Consider the following 13,529-nt stretch of genomic DNA (forward strand, 5'->3'; position numbering starts at 1 on the left):
ATTGGTGTCGCAGTGGGAGTGCATAGATGAAGCCTCCTGGGACAGTGGACATCTGGTGTGGGGTCTCTGCTATCCCAAGATGGGCTCCTTTCCTCCCCAAGGTTTTCTTCTGAGGGGCACAAACTCTTTCTTCTCTCTGCTCTCACCTTCCCTGCACCAAAACTGAAAGGGGTTTTCTTTTATCTGCTTCTTATCATCTTTTTTGAAGCTTCAGGTCTTAGAATATTTTTGTTTGTTTTCCCCCTTAGAATTTAGTGGAAAACTATGACTACCTCTTGCCTCTTCGTTTTATTCATAGTTTAAATCAGATTCCTCCACAGAGTTTACTTTTCCCCAGCCATCTTTTTCTGCCTTCTTGAGTCAGCCCACTTCTGTTTCACCCCCATAGCACTCCCACCCACCCCGGGAGTCCTTTAATGAGCTGGTTCATCTCCAGAGAGTTCCCAAGAGAGGCTTGGAGAATTAACTTTATGGTAGAGTTGATTCTAGTCACCTACAAAGCCATCTTAGCTACCAGTGGTAAACTGCTACCTCTACTTATAGAAAAGATACGGGATATTAGACCACCTAAATAAACTCAGCAGACAGAACACAAACACCTCAACAGACAACTCACAGACACTCGAGGACTTCATTATCCTGAGGTCTCCCTAAGAGATGCCAGACAGCTGGTGGGAAACAGTAAAAGCCTATAATTGCCCCATCATCAGCAAATGAAGCCTGCAGTCAAGGGTAGACCAACCTTTCTAGAAGTTCTCTGGTGGAAAGAGGAGAATAATAAGGTAGATTTTTTTAAAAGATAGAAAGAGGGTGTTCTTTATGTGGGGAAACTTGGGCCTGTCTGGAGACTGAGGTTCAGGATGCAGAAGAAAGGGAAATGCTGAAGATACACGAGTCGGGGTGGGGTGACAACAGAAGGTGGGCCCCAGGGTGCATGTGTTGGACATCAGCCCTGGAGAGGGGAAGGGAGGGCAGGCCACCACCCTATGGATGGAGGGCTCACTATGCTCCAGACACTATGCCGGGAACTTCGAACAGGTTGTGTCCTTTCCCACCTCAGACAGGCACTGTCATGTCTTCATTTTCCAAATGAAAAATCTGAAGATCAAGGAGATTAAGTGACTTTTTCAAGATCCCAGAACTAAAAAGCAACACAGCCAAGACTTCAGAGTTCATATTCCCAATACTGCTTTCTATTTGTTTACATGTTATGCTGTACATATAACAATAATAATCATCACCTACATTGCTCTGTACACACCCTGTGAAAGACATTGTCATCTATATGCTGATTTCTCATTTATTCCTCAGCGGCTGTATGAGTGGAAGATCCTACTGCTATTCCATTTTGCACGTGAAGTTAATCAACTGAAATCACACAGCGAGTAGGAAGCAAAATCCACTCTTGACTCGGATGGACTGACTTCAGAGCTCAACTCGACCCATGCTCCACTCCATTTCCTTTTCCTTGAAAAAGAGCATGGTGTGAAGATGGGTGCAGAGATGGGATGTTCCTAGCTAGGGGCCTTGATATTCCCTTAAAGATGGAGGTGAGAGAATCCGTGGGAGATAGTTATGGGGGCTGGGGAGGTAGACTGGGGAAAATAGAAGTGGTAAGACTCTAGGAGAGTAGAAGAGATATGGAGAACCCACCTCAGGAAGTGTGACCAGGAGCAGGGACAAAACAAAGAGTGGGCAGAGAGGCAGACCCAGCTGAAATCGCCCTGACTATCATAGCATCAAGTTCCCTTCAAAATCCTCAGCGGAGAGCTTAGCTGAGCCGACACCACTGGGCCTGAGCTGGGCGCCCAGGCCTGGAGCTCATGTGGTCCTGATTCTCAGACACTGAGATCTGGTGAGCCTCCTAGGAACCCCATGGGAGCTCTGAGAGCATCTGATGGATTAAAGGGGCTCCACGTTAGGAAGGACTTCATTACCCTGAGGTGCCCCTAAGAGACAACAGACACTTGGAGGGAAATAGTAAAAGCGTGCAATCGCCGTGGACTGAACGTTCATGCATTAAAGCTCCCGATTCCCGGTGTGATGGAATTCAGAAGTGGAGCCTTTGGGAAGTAATTACATCATGAGGATAAAATTCTCCCGGATGAGATTAGAAGAGACAGAGAGATGATCTCTTTCACCCTGTGAGGATACGATGAGAAGTCAGCTGTCTGCAAATAGGAAGAGGGTATACTCGCCAGAACCCAGTGATCATAACACCTTGCTCTTGTGCTTCTAATCTCCAGAACTGTAAACAATAAATATTTATTGTTTAAGCCACTCAGTCTGTTACTTGTTATAGAAGACTGAGCTGACTAAGTCAAGACCCCATGGAATACAAGAAGCAGTTCGTTCAGGAAAAAGACCCCCAAGAATGCGCCCTTGAGGCCACTAGTGTGGAGCCAGTGAGGGGTGTTTGTCTTGGCACGATTGACCATGGTCACCTCCAGCCTCAAGGAACTACCTGGGCATATGCTCTCAGACATTTTGAAACTGAATGCTTAGGGTGCCGAATGTGAAAAAGTCATGGTCTTTAAACCCTTAGATACAAGAATTGACCCTTCAGAAGAGGCCCTGGTAAGAAAGATCTACAATTAGTCAGATGACCACAGACCCTCCTCCTATGTTCCACTCCAATTTCTTTTTGTCCTGGCTCTTACTCCAGAGACTGACCTGCTGTATCCTTGACCAGGGCACCTCTGACGTCTCTCTCTCTCCCTTTGATGATTTCCTCTCATTGGCCTTGGTGGCTCCATGACCCTGATTCTGGAATCATAAATTGAACCCAGTATAAAACTGGCCGCTTCTTGGCCTGGACCTAACCTACCCATGCCATGGCTCTGTACACTCTTTGCACTTGAAACTCACTTCCATCAGTGTCTGGTGTCCAGAGGTACAACAAGCTGTGAGGGCTCAGGTAAAGCTCTATATTATAAGACACAGCTTGTGGATATGCTCTGTGGACAGATGCAGACAGAAGTGAAGACAGTGACTTTTCATTAGCTGTCCCTTAGATAAGAACCTCGGGGGTCTTGCTCAGCTCTTGCCAGGTGGGAGAAGAGCAGAGCTCAGCCACATCCTTGAAAGGAATCTCAGATGAGATGGCCAGAGGAAGCTGTGCTCAGGGATGTATCCGGAGAGCTCAGAGAACTCATTAAAGCATCATCTTGCTCTGATAAGTTGTTAGTTAAAAGTTTACCTGGAGGGGCTTTTATTGCATTCTGCTGAGAATTCCTACCTCCTGCTAGGAGTGCATATTGGGAAGGAAGAATTTTATAGATGGTATAAATGGCTAAATATTCTAAGCATTAGTTATTCAAGCCTCACATAATTGTGCTTAAAATCCAACCCTGTGCTGACAGGGTGGTGATCATAGGAATAATGTTTTGGCAGAATTAGGGAACAAACATTGTAATGATAATAACAGTAATAAGTAGAAGCTTCTTATTAGTAATTTATGAAGTTTCTATATACCAGGCACTCCATTTAGCACCTGCAGTGGGCTAAATTACACGTCTCCAAAATATCTAGGTCTTAATCTCTGGAACCTGTAAATGTCACCTTATATGGCAAAAGGGATTTTACAGATGTGACTAAGTTAAGGATCTTGAAGTGGGAAGATTATCCTGAATTGTCTGGGTGAGCCCTAAATATAATCACAAGTGTAGGAGGCAGATGAACATTTAGCACAGATGAGGAGAAGGAAATGTGATCATAAAAGCAGAGCTTTGAGTGATGTGACCACAAGCCAAGGAATGCAGCAGCCACCAGAAGCTACAAGAGGTAAGGAATGGATTCTCCTCTGTGGCCTCCAGAAGGAACCAGCCCTGCTGACATCTTGATTTTAACCTTGTTTCAGGCATCTGGTCTCTAGGACTGTAAGAGAATAAATTTCTGGTATTTTTCCGTCACTAAGTTTGGGGTAATTAGTTACACCAGTGATAAGAAACAAATGCAGTGCCTTACGTACTTTAGCTCATTTAATTCTTATCCATCCTATGAAGTAGGTACTATTATGAGCTCTATTTATTGATGATGAAACTGTGACTCAGAGGGACTGAGTGGCTCCCCTGAGGTCGCAGAGCTAGCAAGTAGAAGAGCAGGCAATCAAACCCGAGTCTATCTCTTGAGCTCATGCTCTTCACCACAAGTCTCTATGCCTTGCAGCTACAACTTAGTATTGGCCACAGCAGGTGGCAAGGAAATTGGGCAGCCTCATGGAATCACAACTGAGGTTACTTAGTGAAGGGTCCACGGGACCCTCGCTGTCTTGCAAAACCCCGAGAAAGGAAAGAGAAGGTATCATAATCAAGATGCTGCAAGGGAGGGGGGAGCAGTGGGTGGGAGTAGGTTCTGGGGTAAACGTGGTGACAGCTCAGCCAAGGGGAAGTAGAGGTAGTTGGGGTGCCAGGCAGGTACAGCTCGGTGAGAAGTATTACCTATCTTGAGTTTGCTACTCTTCAAAAGCATGACAAACATCAAAATCTCAGTGGCCATTTTGATTATGATTGAGCCAGTGTTAAAGAAGTTGTTCCTTGGGATAGCCCACCTTGAGAGTAGGTGGGCATGTGTGTGACTACAGCCCATTAAGTTAGATAGGCACAGTGCTTCTCATCCAGAGGGAGCTTTGTCTAGCCTCTGCCTGAAGGGAGAAGGAAGCGAGACACCAGGTCCAAGACTTTGGTAAAGGGATTGGGGACAGAGCTCTAGTGGCAAGGGGACTGAGATGCCAGGCCACCGAAGCAAGATTGAACCCAGCTGCTTGGGCTGAACCCACTCTGCAGGGGCTGGAAAAGCTGTGACCCACTGGGCGGGCGTATGCCCAAGGCTCATCTCAGGACATCAGACAATCCCAACACTGGGCCAAGTTCAGCAGCAAGCTCAGCCTGTGGGGGGGCGGTGGACTGGAGCTGAGATTCCTCATGGGTTTCCAGCTGTGCTCAGCACCAGCTCAGGGAAGGCTGCTACAGTGCAGTGAGCAGAGAAAGGATGGGAGAGGCCAGGCTGGCAGCAGAGTCCCTTGGGAACAAACTCCTGGGTGTGGCCATTCAGGAAATTCCAGGGCACTGATTCTCAAAATGTGGTCCCCTGACCAGCAGCATCAGCATCACTTGGGCATTTGTTGTAAATGTAACTTCTCTGACCTGACCCCAGATGTACTGCATCAGAAACTCTGGGGCAGGTCCCAGCAATTTGTGTTTTTATAAGTCCACCAGGTAATTCTGATGCATGCTGAAGTTTAAGAACCGCTGGCCTAGACCAACTAGAATATCATTGGGTTCCCCTAGGATATGGGGGTCAGAGCCTAATCCCTTGCATTTTTTCCTTCCCCCCTCACCCTATGCCACGCAAGTAACAGATTTTCACAGCTATATCCAAAGCAATCCTCTCCTTGAAAGGAGCCTTTTTGCCCTTTCAGGAATGTGAATTCCTATCAGCAGATGAGTATCTATTTTCACTGGAGCTTTTGAATTATACAGGACTATGGGAGGAGTTCAGGGGATCTGATATTAACTAGACCTTGAAATATATATGTTTTTTTCCAAATGGATGCAGTCTTTATTTAAACAGAAAGCATTTCTGGCTAAATTTGGTGGCTCATTTGTAGGAAAACCAGCAAAAACCTGACTTCTGGGAGCCTCAATGATTTAAGCCCTGTTAATATTAGCTGAATCACAGAGAGAAAATCGAGAGATTCATTCTCTTGGGGGCAGGGAGGAGAGGGAGCTCTCAGCTGAGCCAAGAAGCTGCAAGTGCCCGTCTGGGTGATTAATGGCATCAGACCTCAGTGCCCTCTTTAGTGGTCCAGCCAGTGGCCTTAGGGAACCCTGCAGCATTGGGCTTGTTTATGTGAAGTAGCTCCCAAACTGCACTGGGGACAAGATATAGCAGGGAGGTCATGGAGGAGACCGAGGTGAAAGAAACCATCTCCATGTTCCCTCCCCAGCCGAGCTGCCTACGGCCTCATGCGCCATGAAAAAATGATGACTTGACTTCATTAAAGCCTTGTCATCTTTCCCCTCCTGACAGTTTGAAAAGAGCACTTTCGCTGAGCAGAATGGGATTCTAGAGGCCACCAGGGGCACGGAAATCACAGACTGAACTTTCAGAAAGAAAATTCCTCCTGCCCACGTTAAGCAGATGCTGATCATGAAAATGAAGCAGGTCGGGGAACGTTTCCTTTGCATTTAGGCAGTTCTGGGGGCATGGATAGCAGCCGTGATGGGTTTAAGTATGTCCAGCCCAAGGGAACACTGTGCCATCAGGCGCCTCCGTTGCTCTGGCCACTTAGTGGAGGGTCCTTGGGCATGGTCACTCTCAGAGAGAAGCCCCCAGAAGGAAAAGCAAGAGCAGTTACAGGTGTCATAACCAGCAAAAACCTGGTATCTTGCCAGGCATCTCAGCTTCCTGAAATCTGACCCTATCTTGCCTATTTCTACCCAATTTCCCTCCCATTCAAGAGGTTCAAGTCATGGATATTTACTGAGCACCTAGAAGGGCCTATAGTGGGCACAGCCCCCATGTGACCCTTTGATGCCCTTTTGAAGGTGGTTTCATTACCTCCATTTTAGAGAAGCAGAGGCTGGGAAAGGGGAAAGAGAGGTCATCTGTTCAAGGTGACTCAGTGATAGTTCAGGTCTGGACTGACTCAGCCGATTAGTAAGGGGATAAAAATAGAACGCAGATCTCAAATGCATGGCCTGGTGATCTTCTCATTCTTTCATCAATTTAAACATATATCTAATCTTAACTTCTAAAAAAATTTTAACAATGCCTTGTTTACATATGGTTAAAAAGAAATAAAATAACAACAAAAGGGTTATAATGAATAAGAGCAGTCCCTGACTCCACAATCTCCCCAGAGGAGGTAATTTGAAATACTTCTAGGTTTATTCTTTGGCGTTAACTTTAATTCTGTATTTCTACATTTATGCCTATATGTCTAGTTCTCGACGTGTGGGTGGGAGAATGCAGCTCTCTTGCAGCAGCTCTCCTCACCTCTCCCCATAACCCCATCATCTCTTTGAGTCCTGTCATTGTTTTTACTTAAATAAGTGAACAGAGTTTACTGTAATTATGTTTCTCTTCTTGAACCGTGTTTGCTTTTCCTTAGAGTTAATGATGGCCTAGTTGTTTCACTTACATATTTTTCTACCTACATATTTTTTATAGTTTTTAAAAAATCAATTAGATCTCATCTACCTATCGTTAGCATTTTATAAACATTCTATCATCTCATTTATTTTATCGTTTCACCCTTTTTTATTTCTGGAGACCTCCATCGTAAGGGATTCTTTCCTCTTACTTCCACTGTGCTGGTTAATTTGTAGGCCTTGTGCACAGCTATCCTCCGGAGACTACTTTTGCCCCTGTCCTGGATCAGATCCACCATTTCTTGATCCTTTGTCTTCTTTTTTGGATTACTCCCTAATTTTTCTGGAGCATACTCTCCAGTAGCTTTTTAAGGAAGGTTGTTTGTATGAAAAGTAATTTTTTTCTGAGTGTTTTATGTTAACGAAATATTTTTACTTTATCCTCACACAATTTCTAATTCGATGACTATGAAATTCAGGGTTGAAAACAATATTTATTTCAAAATGTTATAACATTCATTGCTTCATTGTCTTCTAGCTTCCAGTTCTGTCCTTGGAAACTTAAATGCCGTTCTAATTATCTGTCTTTTGCATGTAATATATTTTCCTCTTTGGAATCTTTTAGGATATGTTATTTATTCCTGCTGTTTTGAAATTTTATTATTTATTTATATTATTTATTTATTGTGACATTGGTTAATGAAATCCAATAAGTTTCATCTGTACACTTTAACAGTAATGTATATATATATTTACACTGTGTGTTCACCTCACATAGTTAGATTTCTTTCTGTCACTGTGTATTTGACCCACTTTACCATGTCTACCTCCCCACTCCCTCCTCCCCCTTACCCTCTGATAACCACTAGTCTATCCATGTCCATGAGTCTCTGTTCGTCCTGTTCATTTGTTGCTTTCAGGTTTACATCCCACATATAAGTTATATCATGTGATTTTCAACTTTTTCTGTCTGGCTTACTTTGCTTAGTATGATTATCTCGAAGTCCATCCATGTGGTCTCAAATGGCAGTATTTCATCTCTTCTTATAGCTGAGTAATATTCCATTGTCTATATGTATCACAGCTTCTTTATCCAGTCATCTATCATAGGACACTTCGGTTGCTTCCATGTCCTGGTCACTGTGAATAATGCTGCTATGAACATCAGTATGCAAATATCTCTTCGGATATGAGTTTTTAAGTCTTTTGGGGTAAATGCCCAGTAGAAGGATTGCTGGATCATATGGCAGATCAAGTCTTAGTTTTCTGAGGAAACTCCATACTGTTATCTATAGTGGCTGTACCAATTTGCAGTCCTACCAGCAGTGTATGAGGATTCCTTTTTCTCTGCATCCTCTGCAACATTTGTTATTACTTGTCCTGTTGATTATAGCTATTCTAATGGGTGTGGTTTTAATTTGCATTTCCCTAATAGCTAGTGATGTTGAGCATCTTTTCAAATATTTGTTGGCCATTTGTATGTCTTCTAGGGGGAAGTGTCTGTTCAGATCCTCTGCCTATTTTTTGATTGGATTATTTGTTTTTTTTTTGTTGTTGTTGTTATTGAGTTGTATGAGTTCTTTGTATATTTTGGATATTAGGCCCTTATCGGAAGTGTTGCTTGCAAATATATTTTCCCATTCAGATGGTTGTCTCTTTATCTCGTTGATGGTTTCTTTTGCTGAGCAGAAGCTTTTTAGTTTGATGTAGTCCCATTTGTTTATTTTTGCTTTTATTTCCCTTGCCTTTGAGGTCAAATTCATAAAATACTCTTTAAGCCCAAGATCCTTGAGTTTAGTTCCTATGTTTTCTTCTATGCATTTTAGTGTTTCAGGTCTTATAGTCAGGTCCTTAATCCATTTTGAGTTAATTTTGGTATGTGGTGATAGACAACAGTCTAGTTTCATTCTTTTGCAGGTGGCTGAAATGTTATATAAGCCCTGAAGTAGAAGATGCAGTCTAGTTCCAGGAACTATTCTTTAATCAGTTCTTTAACAATTTCTTTCTCTCTTTTTTCCCTCTCTCTATTTTTTCTATTAGTTAGATACTGAATTTCCTGGTTGGTTATCTAAGGCTCTTGTGTTTTTTTCCATATTTTCTATCTCTACCTTTTTGTTCTGCTTTCTAATTGATTTTGTTATATTTATCCCCTAAACTTTTATTGGCTTGTTTTATTTTTTCTCTTTTATTCTAAATTTCTAATAGTCCTTTCTTGTTCCCTAATTGTTTCTTTTCCTTTCTTTCTTCTTCCTTCCTTCCTTCCTTCCTTCCTTCCTTTCTAAACCCCATTCTTCTTTAATGGAAGCAATATATTTCCTTGTGCCTCTGAGTATACTAATTCAATGTTAAAGTTTCCTTCTGAGTTATGCATTATCTCTATTTTCTTCAGTTCTTTTTTTTTCCTATTTCAATTTTGGTGTTGTTTTATTTCATTTATTTTTTTTTCTTTCTATGTTATGTTGGAGTCTTTTCTCAAGTCTAGTCATCCTTTGTTGCCCATTTATGAAACAGGCACAAAATAGGTGATTGAAATCTCTGTGTGTGGGGGGCTGGGCCAGGAGGATTACCAGCCAGTAAGTTTCACGCTTCAGTGATCAGATGCTGAACTGTTGCATTTGGAGATTCTCAAAAGACACTTCTCTTTAGGCCATGCCATTTACCCAGAAATGAACCTTTCGATCTCTTCCTTTGTTGGTATCACCCTGGCTTTTAAAGAGTGGGACATGGGGCATGGAAGGGGGCCAGGGAATATCAACTTTCCATTTGCAGTTTTAAAAATATTTTTATTGATGTGTGATTGATATGTTGTAAGGTATAAAATCTTAATTGTACATTAGATGAATTTTAATATTTCTACTACCCTGAAAGTTCCTTCATGTCTCATTTACATGCAGATCATTAATTCCTGTTTTTGGTCCTATACCTGGCTCCTAGCCTCCCCTGTACCTGATGGCCCCGAATCCTTATCCTCTTCCATTTTTCTTCTCCAGAGAATAACCATCCCTCATCCCAGGGTATAGCTATAGTTGACAGAGCCTTGACTTTAACTGGCTTAGACAAAAGTATTATCTTATATAACTAGAAGTTCAAAGATAGAGTGTGCTCCAAGCGTGATATGGATCAGTGGCTCAATGATGCCATAAGAGTTGGTCAGGCTCTTTGTTTTGCTGTCCTCAATATTTGAGTCAAATGAATTGGTTTTCTTCACAACAGTAAAATTATGTCACTAGCAACTGAGCTATACTTTGCTACTCAATACAATAAAAAAGTATTGAGCTATACAATACTTTGCTACTCAAAGTATTGTCCTTGGACCAGAGGATAAGCAACACCTCAAATCTTGTCATAAATGCAGAATGAGCCCTGTCTCAGATCTACTCATCAGAATCTGCATTTTAATAGGATTCCCAAATGAGTCATATGAGTTTGAGAAGCACTGGGCTATACACTTCCATGCCTATATCCAACCGAAGGAAAAAACCTTTCTCCTAGTGCTTTTATTCTATTTTATTGGGTCAACCTGGATCATGAGCACACCACTAGAGACTATATGAACTGTCATGTGCTGACTGGGTAACCAAGTTTCATCTGTTAGATCTCGGGATCGAGTCTTCCTTTGAAGTACATACTATGTGGAAAAAGGGTTGATACTCTAACAAAGTCAGGGTTCTGTTAGGAAGGAGGATGATGGTGGAATTGAAATGTGAGTAGACAATCTACATAGTGTTCTAGAGGGTTCGGTCACTCAGTTTATCGACTTGAATCTCTGTAGCCCTGAGCTTCATCCCTGCCCTCCACAGTATCTAGTGCCTCCAGGTTCTGAACTCCACAGGAGCCTTGGAGCAGAGCAAATCAGCTTTCTGTTCTCTGCTATCATCAGTATCTACCTCTGAAAGGACTTTCAGGTGAAGCTTCTTTCTTCCTGATAAACAGTTAACACATCTCCATCTGATCCATCCAATTGTTGAAATCTATTGTTTGTCGCCGTTTCTCTCTCTATTCTTTTTGTCCTTCAAAAAATTGGATTATTCTCATTTTAGTGGGGTCTGAAGTAGAGGAAATGAACACTGTGTTCAACCCATCATCTCCAACTGAAAGAATTTAACATGTATGTTATAAATAGAGACAGTACACTACATCATCTTTTCTGATTAAAACCAAAAAAAAAAGAAGAATGTGAAAAAAGGTGTATACATATGGTGGTGGGTAGACATGGAGTTAGGGTTTGGGGTGGGGGAGGTTTGGGGAAGGCACACAGACACACAGACACACAGAACCAGAAGAACAGGAGAAAGAGTGAGGCTCACCTTGAAGGAATTATGGGGGTATTCCCTGAGCAGAAGAGGTGATGTCCTTAAAATTGAGGGTGTAACTGCCTAAGTGAGAGGGTTTGCCAAGCGATCAGGGCTTGCGGGTACAGTTGGCTTGGGTGCTGATCCCTACCCTGTAAGAAGAAACCAGGCAGAGTGGCACATCACCTAGCCATAGACCAGCCAAGTCAGGATCAGAGCAAGCAAGGGACATAGCAGACAGCAGGTACCGGAGTACACGGGCAAGACTCTGAGACCAAGCCAAATGGGTATTCCCTCAGGAGCTGTGAATCACTGTGTTTAAAAGCCAGCGCTTACCTTTATTCACATCCTTTCCTTGCTTATCTCAAAACCACTCTGCTTTCAAGTTGCTTCAATAAAAGGAAACGTTTAAATAAATTATGGTTATACATGTATAAAGAGGAATATGACTCACCTATTAAAGTGATAATGTCCATATCTGCTGATATGGAAAGATATACATAATATATTGTTGAGCTAGTGGTGGGGAAGCGGGTTCTAAAACAGGTAGAGCACATTTCTACTTTTGTCATATGTCTATTTGTAACCAGATGTCTCAGATGTCACCAGTCTCTGAGAACATATTTCAACTAATTCCATCAATTACAAAAAAGCTCCAAATCTTGGAGCTGCTTGGTTATAAGAACAGAGCCTCCCTCTAAGGGTCATCTGGTCATTTTAGAGAGTCTCCTGGGGGCACTGCCCATTCATATTGTCCTGCTTCCACTCCCCAGCAAGCACCAGGATACAGGCCCAGCATCCTGTGCTGATCCGAGAGGTGACCTTCAACCAGCCTGACCCTTAAAAAGGCTACCACTGCTCTCTCTTCACCATTCTAACTCGAACACAAAGAGGCTCTTCTCTTAGTTACTCACAGCACAGCTAGCACTTGTCTCTGTCTTTTCACTAGATTTGGGGATAACCAAAAGGAAGTACCACCCAGAGAGAAACTGACAAATCCTACCAGAAATGACTGCTTTTGGAGTCTCCAGGCCCAGGCTCACCCTAGTACTCCCCAAGGGACCCTCACTGCCTTGCTGGCACCTCTACTGAGCTGAAAGCCACCCGCTTCACCACTAGGAGTCTTCTGAGATGTCTGGGCCTCTGAGGTCTGGCCCAATTGCCATGGGACCTGGTGAGAAGAAGGTAGGTATTCCTGTTCTCTTTCTGAGGCTCACCTGCCCAGGCCTTGCCTGCTTTCCCAGGATCATCCTTCCCAGCAGCGACTTTCTCCTTCAGTGTATTGGGCAGGCTCAAGTGGACAACGGCATCTAGTACAATAGTTCAATACCTGTTTATTCCCCCAGAGCTGCAGGAGGGAAGTATTTGCTTAATGTTTTGTAACAAAAATCCTATTCCAAGGATTTTCCCCTAAGAAACAGCCTATTTCTATGGTCAAAACCTTGACAGTTAAAGCTTTGATATAAACAATTTTGTCTATCATTTTCAGGACAAAATTGTTTATATCAAAGCTTTAACTGTCAAGGAATTTTTTTTAAACACTCTAGGTCAAAAATTTTACCTAGATATTATATATATATATATATATATATATATATAATATATTATATATATATATATATAATATATACACACATACACACACATACACACATATATATTCACATACACATACACATATGTATGTATATATATATGGATCTAAGTATGGAAAATTTGCACAAAAATCTTAAAATCAGTAGTTACTTCAACTCTACTCAGCAAAGCTATCATTTAGGATCAAAGAACAGATGAACTGCTTCTCAGACAAGAAAAAAGCTAAAGGAGTTCATCAACACCAAACCAGTATTACAAGAAATGTTAGAGGGACTTCTTTATTAAGAAGAGAAAAATAAATTAAAAAAAAAAAGAATAATAAAATGGCAATAACTACATATCTATCAACAATTACTTCAAATGAGAAAGGACAAAATGCTTCAATCGAAAGAGTGTCTAAATGGATAAGAAAACAAGATCTTTACATGTGCTGTCTAAAAGAGACTCAAAAAAAAAAATTAAAAGAGACTCACCTCAGATTGGAAGACACACACAGACTGAAAGTAAAGGGATGAGAAAAGATATTTCATGAAAATGGAAATGAAAA

The 13,529-nt window shown here is 42.1% G+C and overlaps 1 long non-coding RNA gene across 1 annotated transcript; it reads left to right on the plus strand.

Annotated features, from left to right (window-relative positions):
- The first annotated feature begins 1,372 nt into the window (after positions 1–1,372).
- Positions 1,373–12,827, plus strand: LOC120593248 (uncharacterized). Its single transcript, XR_005650330.1, has 3 exons — positions 1,373–1,550; positions 6,031–6,165; positions 12,336–12,827. It is a non-coding gene; the product is annotated as an uncharacterized LOC120593248 (long non-coding RNA).
- The last annotated feature ends 702 nt before the right edge of the window (positions 12,828–13,529 follow it).

The sequence above is a fragment of the Pteropus medius genome, unplaced genomic scaffold, assembly GCF_902729225.1.
Source record: "Pteropus medius unplaced genomic scaffold, Ma_sr-lr_union100, whole genome shotgun sequence".
NCBI lineage: Eukaryota > Metazoa > Chordata > Mammalia > Chiroptera > Pteropodidae > Pteropus > Pteropus medius.